Here is a 15,000-nt window from a genome sequence, read left to right as displayed (position 1 = left end):
CTTTTTTCTTCTTCCCCTTCATCATCATCATCATCATCATCATCATCATCATCATAATCATCATCATCATCATCATCATCATCATCATCATGGCAGTTTTAGCTAGCTTCCGTGTGTCCGAATTCAAACTTTATCGGAATACATATTTTATTAACTCGCTTACTCGCTAATTCTTCAATCATTCTTAATCCCTCTCTCTCTCTCTCTCTCTCTCTCTCTCTCTTTCATTCTTTATCATTCTGTCTATCCGTTCGCCATTCGTCCTTCTTTTCATTTTCTTCCTCGATTCATGGAAAATAAATGTACGATAATTTATTGATCGCAAATGACGAGATTCGAGTGAACGAATCGAATTAAATCGAATCTATTTAAATAATCTCGTCGTTCGCTGTGATATGAATTTTTGCGCTAAGATCGATAATCTAGAATTCTTACTTATCTCCCTCTTTCCCTCTCTCCCTCTTTCTATTATTTTTTTTTCTTTTTTTTTTTCTTTTTTTATAAATGTTCTCCTTCGATTTTTCATCTCTAATCATTTTTAATTCTATTTTTTATCTTTCTCTGTTTCCTCTCTCTTTCTCTCTCTCTCTCTCTCTCTCTCTCTCTCTCTCTCTCTTTCTCTCACTTTCTCTATCTTTCTTCCCTACTTATATTCTCTACATATGTATATGCTTTTTTTTTTTTCTTTTTTTTTTCGTTAATCGCAATTTTCGTAATCTATGAAGACGGCACAAAGCTGAACGGCTAGTGGTAGGTAGATACAAGTATATTACATGTACAACAAGTATGCCTGAATTATGACAAAGACATCTCGCAATTTACATTCGCGCTAAATTAATAATTATTTTAATCGTTGAAATAATCCAAATGAATTTCAAGGAAAAATAGAGAAAATATGAAAGAACGAAATTGAACGAAACAAAATTAAACGAAGGAAAGAAAGAGAAAGAAAGAAAGAAAAAAAAAGAAGGAGAAAAAAAAGCACACACACACACACACACATGCGCACAGACATACAAAACTACAATGGGAATCTTCTAAGTGTATTCGTTGAAGATTGGGGTTCCCCATCAATATCATTCATAGTTATCGAACGAGGTCCATCCTTTATTGTCCTCACCGAATATGGCAGTGTTTAGAGTTTTATGTTTTTACGAGAGAATAAAATATAAACTAAAGGCTCGACACAGTATTTATATTAAAAAAAAAAAAAAAAAAAAAAAAAAAACCGTGTAATATATCTCTATATCTCTTATAGAAAGTAGAATTTATATCTAACTCGTCGTTTTCATACGATTTTTCATTGGGATGGTAAAAAAGAAAAAAAGAAAAAAAAGAAAAGGGAAACAAAAAAGAGAGAGAAAAAAAGAGATACATACATATATATATATATATATATATATATATATATATATATATAATAAAAGAAAATTCCAATTGTCAATTATTCATTCAATTAATGAATAAAACAATAATAAATTTAATCTTTAATATAGATCGTTGTCACGAAATTAATTCGATTATTATTTTATTATTATTAAATGATAACAATAATAATAATAATAATAATAATAATAATAATAATAATAATAATAATAATAATAATAATAATAATAATAATAATAAAAATAAAAATAAAAATATTGATAATAATAAAAGTGTATTTTCACACGCGAAAGAAAAAACAATAACCGGGGATATTAAGGAGGAGATTGGAGGGAGGGAGGAAGGGTGGGTGGGTGGTGCGGCGGTGATAGATTTCGAGTGTGGAGATGCGAGAACGGACTCGATTAAAAATTATTTAATATCGATGCCAATCGATAATAATAATAATCTATACGCCAACTATCGGAGCTTTTGCCTTTTATATTTTTTCCCCGTCCATTTCTCGAATCGTATTATTTCTTTTTCCTCTCTATCTCTCTCTCTCTCTCTCTCTCTCTCTCTCTCTCTCTCTCTCTTTTCTTTTTTTTTCTCTTTTCTTTTCGTTCACCCCCTGTCGCAACAGCGTTGTAAATACACGAACGTGTCGCGTTGGCGTGCGATTTATCGCGAAATTTATCGCCCCCCAACCATTTCACTCCCACTCCAACCCACCCCACCCCAACCCACTCCACCCTATTTTCGAAACCTCTCGATCGTCGATATGATTCCTCCTCCTCCTCTTTCTCCTCTTCTCTTTCTCTCTCTCTTTCTTTCTCTTTCTCCCTTTCTCACACACATACACAGATAGATATATACATACATACATACATACATACATACATACATAAATACATACATACATACATAATATAGGTTCGTTCGAGAAACTCGCAGATAAATTCGTTCGAATCTATCTATCTATCATATCCCTTGTACATGATGTATGTATGTACATGATATATTTTTATGATATGCATATAGAAAGAGAAAGAGAGAGAGAGAGAGAAAGAGAAAAAAAGAAAGAGAGAGAGAGAGAGAGAGAGAGAAAGAGAAAAAAAGAAAGAGAGAGAAAGAGAAAAAAAGAAAGAGAGAGAGAGAGATATGCATGTATGTATATTACATATGTATATTGTATGTGTATATGTATACGACGAAGAGATATAAAGAGATATAATCGTAGATGTATGTACGTACGTATTTATGTATGTGTAAGTATATGTATATAATGTATGTATGTATGTATGTATGTATGTATGTATGTATGTATGTATGTATATATGTACTTTCGCAAACACTACTATAATTAAATCTACCTATTATTATTTTTTTTTCCTTCTTCCCCACGCGAATATAATATAATATAAGCGACAGATCCACAGTAGTAGTAATAGTAATAGTAGTAGTAGTAGTAGTAATAGTAGTAGTAGTAATAGTAATAGTAGTAGTAGTAGTAGTGTCTATGTTGGCTCGGACGAAAGAATCGACGATAAAACACGGCAATAAGATTCGTTCGAACAATGTTTTCTTGAATCCATGGCTAGTGTAAGCATAGAGTATGAAAAATCCGATATGAAACCATATATATATATATGTAATATATTTTCTAAACAACAACGAGTTTACCATTGCGTTTCTTTTCTTTCATAGAACATATATACACGTACGTATAACGCTTACACGTACATACATACACACACACATACACACACACACATATATATATATATATATGTCGAAGGGAAAATATCAGTAACGTGTAAAATACGTTTCTCGCGAAAAATCGCTACCACTACCACCATCATAGAGAAGAAAGAGGAGAAGGAAATAGCGGAGAGGAGGACGAGGAGGTAAAGGAGAGGATTACATCCCTTATCTCTCTCCCTCCCACCCTGTATGTTTCATACGCGTTCGTGTACATATGTACAATACGTATGTATGTATGTATTTATGTACGAATCTAATACATGGCCTCTTTCATTTTCCTCTACTGTTTCACACAAAATAGATATAGAGAAAACACACCTGTGCTTATTTGATTAGACTAGGGAGTAACGAAAAGAGATAAAAAACAAAAAAAAAAGAAAAAAAAAACAACAGAAAGAAAAAGAAAAAAAGAAAAGAACAAAAAACAAATAAAGAGAGATAGAGAGATAGAGATAGAGATAGAGATAGAGATGGAAAGAGAGAGAGAGAGAGAGAGAGAGAAATAAATAAATAAATAAAAAGAAAAATCGTTTCATCCATCCATCCACCCATACACATACAATCAATAACCACAAGCAGTATCAATCGAATTCTTTATTTCTCTCTCTCTATCTCTCTCTCTCTCTCTCTCTCTCTCTTTTTCTTTCTTTTTCTCTAACACGTAATACTCATCTTGTTCTGTCTTGTTTTGAAAGAAAGAAAAAGAAAAAAAAAAAAAGAGAAAAAAGAAAAAAAGAACAGCGCATATATGCGTCTAGGATTTCGTCATTTCGAGCATATCATGCGTACAGAAACACGCACATGAACATACTCATGTCAGATGCACTCGCTCATTTACGTACGTATGCACGCACGTACGTATTCACACAGACAAACAGACAGACAAACAGACAGACAGACAGACAGACAGACAGACAGACAGACAGACAGACAGACAGACAGACAGATAGACGGACAGACTCATCTGTCATTCGGATATTTAATTGCATTTCAATCGTTTTCTCGATCACGTGTGTTTACACGTTATAACGTTCGACGCCACCAGAAAATTTTTAAACCAATCATTTTCCTTCTTTCTACTCCTCTCTCTCTCTCTCTCTCTCTCTCTCTCTCTTTCTTTCTTTCTTTCTTTTTTCGTCCTTTAAATATATCCTTTCTATTTTAGGATTCGTTTTAAAAATGATGTATTATCGAAAGTGAAGAACACACGAATCCTCATTGGAAATTTATCGGAATACTTTTACGACGAAACTTTTTCTTTTTCTTATTCTTATTCTTATTCTTATTCTTATTCTTATTCTTATTCTTATTCTTATTCTTTCTTTTATCTTTTCTTTTTTTTCTTGTTCTCTCTTTCGAATCTCTTTCTGGTATTCTGGTAATATTCTTCATTATAACTGGCGTTGCGTCTCGATGCCACGACGTTAATAAACGACCGACGTTCGATTAAGACTTAAGAGATGAATTATTTTAATTCCTCTCTCATCTTTCTCATTGGGGAGACGGTGTGGGCACCACCGCTCCTATTCACCCTGCGGGCTCTGGTCCAGGTCTGCCTCTGTAAAAGAAAAAACGAAAAAAAAAATAATAACAATAATAATAATAATAATGTATATACATTATATACAGGTATATGTTTCGAAATTCGATCGTTATTGAAACTGTTTTTTTTTTGGTTTTTTTTTGTGTGTATTTTTCTGGTTTTTTGTTCTTTCGTTTTCTTCTTCTTCTTCTTCTTCTTCTGTTTTTTTTTTTTTCTTTTTTTTCTTTTTTTTCTTTTCATTTCATTTTATTCTCTTCCTTACAAGACATAAGAAACAATGATAATTCATTCAATATCGAGGAACAACTTTTCATTGACAAACAGTTTTATAACAATCTCAAATTATCCTTTTGTCATAGTGATGTCGAACGTAATTAATTTTCACGAAGTTTTACACGTGCCCGAGATACTCAAATAACGTTCTGTGTTAATTCTAAACGTTGAAAATGAAAAAAAAAAAAAAAGAAAAAAAAAAGAAAATTAAACGAAGAGGAAGATAATTATAAAAAAAAAACAAAAGAAAGGAAAAACAAAAAAAAAGAAAAAAACAAGAAAATTCAGAAAAGCGAGTAAAACTTTATAATCACGTGATTTAGGAAAGAACAGAGGACTATTTCGAGTTACGTTTGTTATATAATACGTACCGTACACGATTGTTACCTTTTGTTTTTTATTTTTATTTTCTCGCTTATTTTTCTATTCTTTTTATTGACGACTTTTTATAAACGTTTTGAAAAAAGACATTAAAAATGTCTAGGTGATAAGAGGTGGAGGTTAGGGGTAGTAAAAAAAAAAAAAAAAAAAAAGAGAAATAAACAAAACGAAAAAAGGATCTTGTTACTCGTAAGTACGTACATACCGCTTTACCGACGTTAAAGCGATGATAATTTTGCGTTTTCTCTTTTTAATAATTAATCCTTTTCACTCACCTACACAAACCATTCGTCCTTTTGGCCGGAGGAGATGTCACTGTGAAAAGAGGAAAAAAAATACATTTGTGGAATGAGTTCGCTAAAAGGAAGTTAAATTTTTCGATAAAGTTGAATCGAGAAAGAGAGAGACAGAGAGAGAGAGACAGAGAGAGAGAGAGAGAGAGAGAGAGAAAAGTGTAAGGACACTCTCGTTAATTAAATGGAAAATACTTTTGAACTAATATTAACGTGTTCGTTTTATCGCATCTACTTTACATCGCATTTAGAAAAGTAACTTTTTAAATTTTGTCAATATTCCAACGAGAACATAGCCCCTTTCTAAGCTTTCTATGATTTTAAATATTATAAAAAACAAAAAAAAAAAAGTAAAGAAAAAAATTTTTTTTATATTATTTGAAAGAATCTAATTCAAAATTTGTTCGACAACGACGATATAATAATTTCGTTCTTTTCTTTTTTTTTTTTCTATCGACACACCCAATTAATTAATTTCTTTTAAATATTGTCTGTATCGAGTCAAAAGTTCTTAAGGGATTTGAAGAATAAAATAAAGAAGAAAAAAAAAACAGAAAAAAAAGGAAAGAAAATTCATTCATTATCGAAATCTTACGAAGGTTAATTCTTTTTCTTTTTTTTTTTCTTTTTTTTTCCGATTACAAAACTACAAGCCTTGATTTTTTTTTTTTTATAAATCACTTAAGAACTTTCAAATCAGTTAATATTTTATATAGAATATTGTATCACACGCGATATTATTTATGATGCTCTCATTCTATATTTATATTATTAATAATATACAGTATAATATGTAACACGAATTGTTACGATAAAATATAAATGTAACATGAAATATTTTACATCTCTCATCTTTCTCTTTCTCTTTTTCTTTTTCTTTTTAATACATTTATATGCAATATATTAGAATAATGATTATAGAAAAAAATTATATAGAAAAAAATAGAAAAAAATTTTTTTTTTAAATTTCGTCTCCATATACGATATGTATAATTTAAAAATAATAAAGAAATTTGGAAATTTCATTTTTATATACGATATGTATAATTTAGAAATAATTAAGAAATTTGTTCTTGTATATGTTGGAATAAAAATTAAAAAAAAAAAAAAAAAAAAAAAAAAGAAAAAGAAAGAAAAAAGAAAAGAAAAAGTACGAAGAAAGAGAAAAAGAAATTGAAAAATACACACACACACACACACACACACATAAATATATAAATGATTAATACCTATCGGAACCGTGGCTCCTCACTTTGCCTGGCAGTAGAGGCGGACCCGGGCCTCGCTGTGCCCGAGCCTGAGGCCCGCAGGGCGCAGCCAGTTTCCCGGCCGTGGGAGGGTCGTAGCCCCCGTTAGCCCGTGTCCTAATCCCGAGCTGAAGTTCCCGAGGGGGCTCAGAGTTCCTGTGGTCGCTTTCAACGTGGTCATGCCCACTGGCAGACCTGCGCTCGCTCCGTTCGATCCGTACATCTGTTGCACTGAAATGCCGTAAAACACATCAGTTTTGTCACGTCACCATCATTACTATTCCTTCTTGTCTTGAGTTTTTATCAAAAAAAAAAAAAAAAAAAAAAAAAATGAAAAAAAATTCATTTCATCGAGTATCACTCGACAATAATATTACAATCAATTTTACATCGAAACTCGACGAAATTCATATCAATTGTCAATCTCAATAATATCATTTTATTTCCTAGTATAACATTAATTATTTACTTACGTATATTTCTCTTTATTATGGAAGAAACTTTTCTTAATAATATCGTGAATTTAAAAGGAGAAGCAGAACAAAAAAAAAAAAGAAAATAAAAAAAGAATAAAAGATGGAAAAAGAAAATAAGAAACGATAAAATGATATTGATTCGTTTATTTCAATGAAAATTACATGATTACGTGATTATATCCTCTCTCTCTCTCTCTCTCTCTCTCTCTCTCTCTCTTTCTCTCTATATCTCTGTCTTTATCTTTGTTTGTCACTTTATCGAGCAAATAAAAATCTATTTTAAAATAAAGAAAGGAAAAATAAAAATAAGAGAAAGGAAAAATAAAAAGAACGAGCTTTTATATTGAATTTCATTTTTAGCATCGACACGATTACCTTTACGAGATACAAATATAACTATGAAAGATAGATAGATAGATAGAGAGAGAGAGAGAGAGAGAGAGAGAGAGAGAGAAACGATAGTCGTTATCGATTCGTAGTTCGAGCTAGATACGTTTTTATCCTGTATAAAAAGGTCGAAGAATCGAGGACGTAGAGTGACTGGTTCTTTTTTCTCTTTCTCTCTCTCTCTCTCTCTCTCTCTCTCTCTCTATCTCTAGTTTTTTTTTTTGCTTCCTTTCTTTCTTTCTATCTTTCTTTCTTTTTTTTGTCCTTTCTTTTTTCATTTAGGATCAGCTCTCTCATTTTTTATTGATACCACAATGGACTGATTTTTATAAGAGATATTTTAGGTATGAATCGAAAATATTAATACGAACGAAACATGAATAAATAGACAGATAGAAAGAGAGAAAGAAAGAAAGAGAAAGAGAGAGAGAGAGAGAGAGAGAGAGAGAGAGAGAAAGAGAGAGAGAGAGAGAAAGAGATATATAAAAAGAGAAAGATTTACATTTTCTTTTGTATTATTCAGTAACAGAACAAGCACACATCCGGTCATCACGATAGTCGAAATAAAGTCTACTTTATGCTCGAGAAAATCCAGGTCGAATGGATTTCTCTCTTTGGTAAGAAAAGCTTTACTGCAAAGAAAAAGAAAGGAAGAGGCAGATAGAGACACAAAGAGAGAAAAAGACAAAGAGAGAGAAACAGAGAAACAGAGAGACAGAGAGACAGTGAAAGAGAAAGAGAGAAAGAGACAGTGAAAGAGAAAGAGAAAGAGAAAGAGAGAGAGAGAGAGAGAGAGAGAGAGAGAGAGAGAAAGAAAGACATGGAAAGAGAGAATGCGTTTAACGTGCAACGATTTTTTGGCGCGAACAAATTCCAGTGTTACAGGGAAAATCTATGCGAGGAACGTGAGCCAATGAAATGACATGCTATCTCAAGTAGACTAGCACTACTACTACTACCACTACTACTACTACTACTAGTAATAGTAGTAGTACTAGTAGTAATAGAGAAAGAGCCCGTTATCTTGAAACTTTCGACCTTACTCAACATCCTTCGAAACAACTATGGTCACGCCTTAGTAAGGAGCATATCCTTCTGTTCGTTGCGTACGTGTTTCAAATGTTTCAGTAGGAGAAAATATTTCTTTTTCAAAACGAACGTTCTCGTATACGTAATATTTTTTTTTGTAAAACGATTTATTTAATTGTAAAACGATTTACAATTGTACATGTATAAGAATTATTTGTTACCTCTTGTTTTTTTTTTTTTGCCCCTTTTTCTTTCATTTTGTTTTCTTTTCCTTTTTCTTTCGTTTACTTTTTATCCTTTATTATTATTATTATTATTATTATTATTATTATTATTATTATTATTATTATTATTATTATTATTATTATTATTATCATCGTTATTATTAATTAATTAATTAATTAATTAATTATTTATCACTCTTCATGAGTTGTTAATATCGAAGAGTATCGAATTGTCATTGAAATTATTTTTCTATATGTAACGAATGAATTATTTGAAAAAAGAAAAGAGAAAAAAATAATAATCGATCCATCATCGCAAAATAATAATGATTAATATAATATATATATATATATATATATATATATATATATAAATATATCTAAATTTATTTATTATAATATAATTCGAATGAAAAGTATGTATAAGAGGGAATATATCGATGAAATAGAACGTGAAATAGAACGATCAAGAGTGTTATCGATTTTTTTCTTCTTCTTTTTCTTCTTCTTCCTTTTCTTTTTTTTCTTTTTTCTTTTTTCACTCGTTCGATATGGCTCGTCTTGATATACGATCAGTTTTCTTCTTCCTTCACCATCTTTCTGGTCTAACCTCAACGCGAAGCCTTGAATTTTCGAGTGAATCGTCTCTGCACGACGATAAGAGGAAGAAGATGGAAAATGGAGATGGAAGAGGAAGAAGGAAGGAAGGAAGGAAGGAAGGAAGGAAGGAAGGAAAAAAAGGAAGGAAGTAGAAGAAGTCCTTTTCTCGAGAACACGTAAACGTGACTTGTACGACTAGTCGTATCGCGACATATCGTGGCCGTTCCTCCCAACCAAAGTGGATTTTACTGAATGTCAGAGGCAAAGGAAGAAGAGGAATGAAGGAAAAGGTGAGGAAAAAGAGAACGAAGAGGAAGAAGAGAAGGTTGAGGAGACGTATAGATCGGAATATGTATGAGCCGACCTACCGTGAGATCGTGTTTTCCGGAATCCTTGCGTCTGAGTTGCAGTACCGTAGCATTTCCGTCTCTTCCGTAAGCAGCTTTTAGGGGGATTGCATGCGAAAGCAACGAATACGCGAAAAAAATGAAGCTTCCTAGAGAGACGACAAAAATATTCCACAAGAGAATCGGAAAAAAGAAAGAAAGAAAGAAAGAAAGAAAGAAAGAAAGAAAGAAAAAAAGAAGAAGAAGAAGAAGAAGAAAAGAAATGGAAAAGAGATGTAAAAATAGGTAAAAGTCAATATCGAAACTAATTCCTACTGTATTGCAAACAAAACGAAAATGAAAATGGGAAAAAGAGATACGAAAGAAAGATTCTTTAGAAAAGAACGATTTGTTCCAAGTCAAGAGCCGGATTAATTACGTTTGAGATTTTTTCTTTTTCTTTTTCTTTTTTTTTTTTTTTTTTCTTTCTTTCTTTTTCTCCTATAATTCCTACGGATTAAATCGACGTATTGTTTCTCACGCCTAAAATCTATCTATTTCCAATTTGAAATATATGAGTATATAATATAAATAAAGAAATAAAATATTCGATTGTATATATGAGATAATAAAATTATATTTATGTATATATATATATATATATATGCACTTTTACTTTCGTAGATATTCTAATATAAATGGGAGATATGGTTATTAATAATATAAAAAATTGTTTTTGCGATAAAAAAAAAAAAACAGAAGGAATTTGTTTATTGGCAATTTTATTTATTTACGTAATTTTATAAATTAAACGCAATTTGAATCTTTCGTATTTCCTTTTTGATCAAATAAGATGAATTTTAGCTCGTAAGAATTTGTTTATAACAAATTGTTTATAACAAATTGTTTATTAATTATTAACAATAAGTTAGAAAAATAAAGAATATTTTATCCTTTAAAATGATTCTTCAATCAAGTCTCTACGACTTTTAATTCCGAAGATATATTCTTATATAAATGAAAAATTGTTTTTTTTCGTTAAATAAATAATTTGTTTATTAACAATTTATTAATTTATGTAATTTTAAAAATCAAATCCCATTTGAATATTTTTTTCGTTAAGTAAGATGAATTTTAGTTCGTAAGAATTTGTTTATAACAAATTGTTTATAACAAATTGTTTATTAATTATTAACAATAAGTTAAAAAAATAAAGAATATTTTATCCTTTAAAATGATTCTTCAATCAAGTCTCTACGACTTTTAATTCCGAAGATATATTCTTATATAAATGAAAAATTGTTTTTTTTGTTAAATAAATAATTTGTTTATTAACAATTTATTAATTTATGTAATTTTAAAAATCAAATCCCATTTGAATGTTTTTTTCGTTAAGTAAGATGAATTTTAGTTCGTAAGAATTTGTTTTTAACAAATTGTTTATAACAAATTGTTTATTAATTATTAACAATAAGTTAAATAAATAAAGAATATTTTATCCTTTAAAATGATTCTTCAATCAAGTCTCTACGACTTTTAGTTCCAAAATTATTCCCATATAAACGAAAAAGATTTACGTTGACACACTGACCTACATAATTTCATTCAAATTAGCACAGTGACACACTGACCTATATAAATTCCAAGAATTTACGCATCTCAGCTGATTGAATTACTACTACTATACTATTACTACGAACAGCTGTAGCGTACGAATAATGAATGAAAATCTTTCAAATGCGATATCTCCAGAACGGAAAGTCGTAGAGACTTGATTCAAAAACCATTTTAAAGTATAATTTATTCTTTATTTATATAAATATTGCAAAGATATCGTTAAAATAAAATTAATTTCTGTTAATTAATTTTTACAATCGAATTTTTTCTTTTCCTTCATACTAAGGACACAACTGTATCATTAAAGTAACAAAACGATTAAAATTTATATTATAATTATATTAATTTTAATTCGAGCTTATGTGTCGGGAAAAAAAATATATTTCTTTTTTCGCTTTTTTATAGATTCAATCCTTTACGATATAGTTAAACATAGCGAGTTAAAAGAAATATCCTCTATATATATATATAATATCTACTTGTTTCAAATTCGAAATAGATAAATGTGATATATTATATTGCTTGAAATAATTTATCGATTATATCATATATATATATATATATATATATATATATATATATAAAAATAATTATTAAAGGTAGGAACGTATTTAGTATTCCTAAATAGATCCAGCTCGAATTTAATCCTATAACGACAGAGAGTAGAAGCCGATAGTACAACGAACAATCGGATAATGAGTGTTCGACCGGTAATGAGCTTATTCGTAATTACGCACTGCGTTGCCTATTGGTGCACATGGAATAATTGTTATTCGACGATCATAGCTAGCTAACGCGACACTTCGGCCAATAATGATAATCGATTATGTCAGGCTCTCAACGAACACGGTGCACCTATTGTTCCTCTTGGTAAATTTATTTATCGTTCGATCCTATAATACCAATTAACTTCGATCGTTTCATTTGTTAAGATATTAAAGAGCAAATTTTTTCAAAGATAAATAATTTCAAGAGAAAAGTAAATTTGTAAAATAATAAATAAATAATTAAAAAATCAATAATTTTGCATTGATCGTTTTAACAAATTATTTGGACTTAGATTTGATATCTATACAGATAATATATGTATTTAATTATTTGCATTTTATTATTATTAATTATATTAATTTATTATCCACATTAATTTATGATCTACTTGTATGCTAATTTTAAATGTATAAATAGTTCTCATTTTTTTTTCTTTTTTTTTTTTTTGTCTAATCTTAATCAATTAAACACACGAATATATTTCGATTAAAATTGTTTTTTTTTTTTTTTTTGTTATCTAATTATAAAAGCGAAATGACATATTGAATGGATTAATATTTATATCAATTTAATCTAATCGAATTTTAATTGGATACTTAAATATAGATTTTTTTTTTTTTCTATCTTTTTATCTCGACCAATAAAATATTACAATTCGATCAGATTTATATTTAAGTAAAACGATTTATCGAACATAATCTTAATCGAAACTAGTACAAGTAGATAATATTAATATTTAATATAAATATTTAAGAATATATAATGTTATATTGTTTGTTTTAATAATAAAACTTATAATTAATTCATTTCTTCTTATTAAAACAATAAGTTGAATGACCGCAAAGGAAACTTTTATGCTTGGTACCTCTATCATAAAGTTTATCCAATAAATAATAAATCTTAGTATAATATAGGCTCTCTGCTATCTACTGAGACCTATCTATCATCCAATTACTATTTCCACAAGAATCTCTTATCGTTGGTATAACCATAAGCTTGAGGCTATCCATTTACCAAGATAAAGAGAAAGAGAGAGAGAGAGAGAATATCGTATGCATTCCGCAAGCGTTTATCGGAAGAAAATCGCGTTCCTTAGATGATTTACAAAAAACAAAAACCACACGGTATATTACATAATATATTTACTTTTATCAAGTATAATATAAAGTCTTAGGATAATAGTCATTAATATTTTAAAATATGAACGAATTGTTTCTACGAGATTTTTTAAGAAACTTATTCCACGATCAAATACATATATATATAATAAGTATATTAAATAAAAATTAATATTATATATATATATATATATATATATATGTATGTATTTAAATATTGTGATATTATTATTCAAGTTTCTCGATTTCTGTCTAATTGCCTTTCGGCAATGAATAAATAGAATTATCAAAATATTAATAAAATCTCGACGTAAAATTATCATTACAGTTATACAAGGATTATTTTTCTTTTCTACGTTTCTACCTTCTGGCTAAATTCCAAAGTACAAAATTATTCTCTCTATCTCTTTCTCTCCGACTCTCATTCTCTCTCTTTCTATCTTTCTATCTTTCTTTATATTTAACTTTCTTTTGGTGTCCCATTTTAACGTAAATGTTCTCTTGACACGAGAAAACTTCGAACGTAACTTTATTCCTGGACCGACACTTCACGATCTTTCAGCAACACTTTCAAGAATAAAGATTTGCTTCCAAGTTTTAACATCGTCCAAACTTGTATCGCGATATAGTCTTATGGAAAATGTTATTTAAAACGATTATTATTATTATTATTATTATTATTATTATTATTATTATTATTATTAGATAAGAAAGAAAATTAATTAGGTCGATCGTCGAAAAAAAAAGTATTATTATAGAAAAGATTTTTTTTCAAAAGTCTTAGCACTTAAAAATTTATTAAAAGTCAAGAAGAAGATTTCTACGTAAAGTTATATAAATTCTAACAAAAATTATAACGTAGATTGACGACTATTATTATTATTATTATTATTATTATTATTATTATTATTATTATTATTATTATTATTATTATTATTAGTAAATGAGGAAAATTAATTTAGATAAAAATGAAATTATTATAGAAGATATTAATCAATTCGAATTTTAACGTTAAAATTTCTTTTAGAGACAAAAAAAGAAAAAGAAAAAAGGAAAAAAACAAAGAAAAAATCAAATTCATTCGTATATAATATCTTTTAATATAAATTCAATCTTTGAAATGATTTATATTATAATCATTGTATGAAGAAAATTAATTAATATAAATCATAGATTATAATAAGTTCGGAGAAAAAAAGAGAAAATATCTTCTCTTATTTTTCGTCTATCCCTTTTTATTTTATTTCTTAATTTTTTATTACGTTCCCTAGAATTCTCTAAATCTCTGAAATATGTAAGGTCACGAATTAAAAGACCAATCGCAAATTAGTATCAAGCGCAACCTGTTGCTCCGTTCGAGAGAGAGAGAGAGAGAGAGAGAGAGAGAGAGAGAGAGAGAGAGAGATAGAGAGAGAGAGATAGAAACGGACTTTGGTTTTAAAGCTACGAGGATTGATTTTTCTCGAGAGATTATTCGACAGTATTTAAACTCTCTGTCTCTCTCTCTCTCTCTCTCTCTCTCTTTGATTTTTTATCTTTTTTCCTCTATTTTTTTCTACCTTTCTTTTTTTTCTTTTTTTATTTTTTTA

At 28.9% G+C, this 15,000-nt stretch overlaps 1 protein-coding gene across 1 annotated transcript in view; it reads right to left on the bottom strand.

Moving 5' to 3' along the window:
- Window positions 1–7,081: 7,081 nt before the first annotated feature.
- LOC118447975 (uncharacterized) overlaps window positions 7,082–15,000 on the bottom strand; it is a 148,229-nt gene continuing 140,310 nt past the window's right edge. Inside the window, exon 7 of the mRNA XM_035880591.2 lies at window positions 7,082–7,097. The gene's annotated coding sequence lies outside the window, so the exon portion shown is untranslated. The remainder of the gene's footprint in view (window positions 7,098–15,000) is intronic.

Source organism: Vespa mandarinia, chromosome 19 (assembly GCF_050613455.1).
Source record: "Vespa mandarinia isolate Hongniang chromosome 19, ASM5061345v1, whole genome shotgun sequence".
Taxonomy (NCBI): Eukaryota; Metazoa; Arthropoda; class Insecta; order Hymenoptera; family Vespidae; genus Vespa; species Vespa mandarinia.
This window is presented reverse-complemented; position numbering and strand designations above follow the sequence as displayed.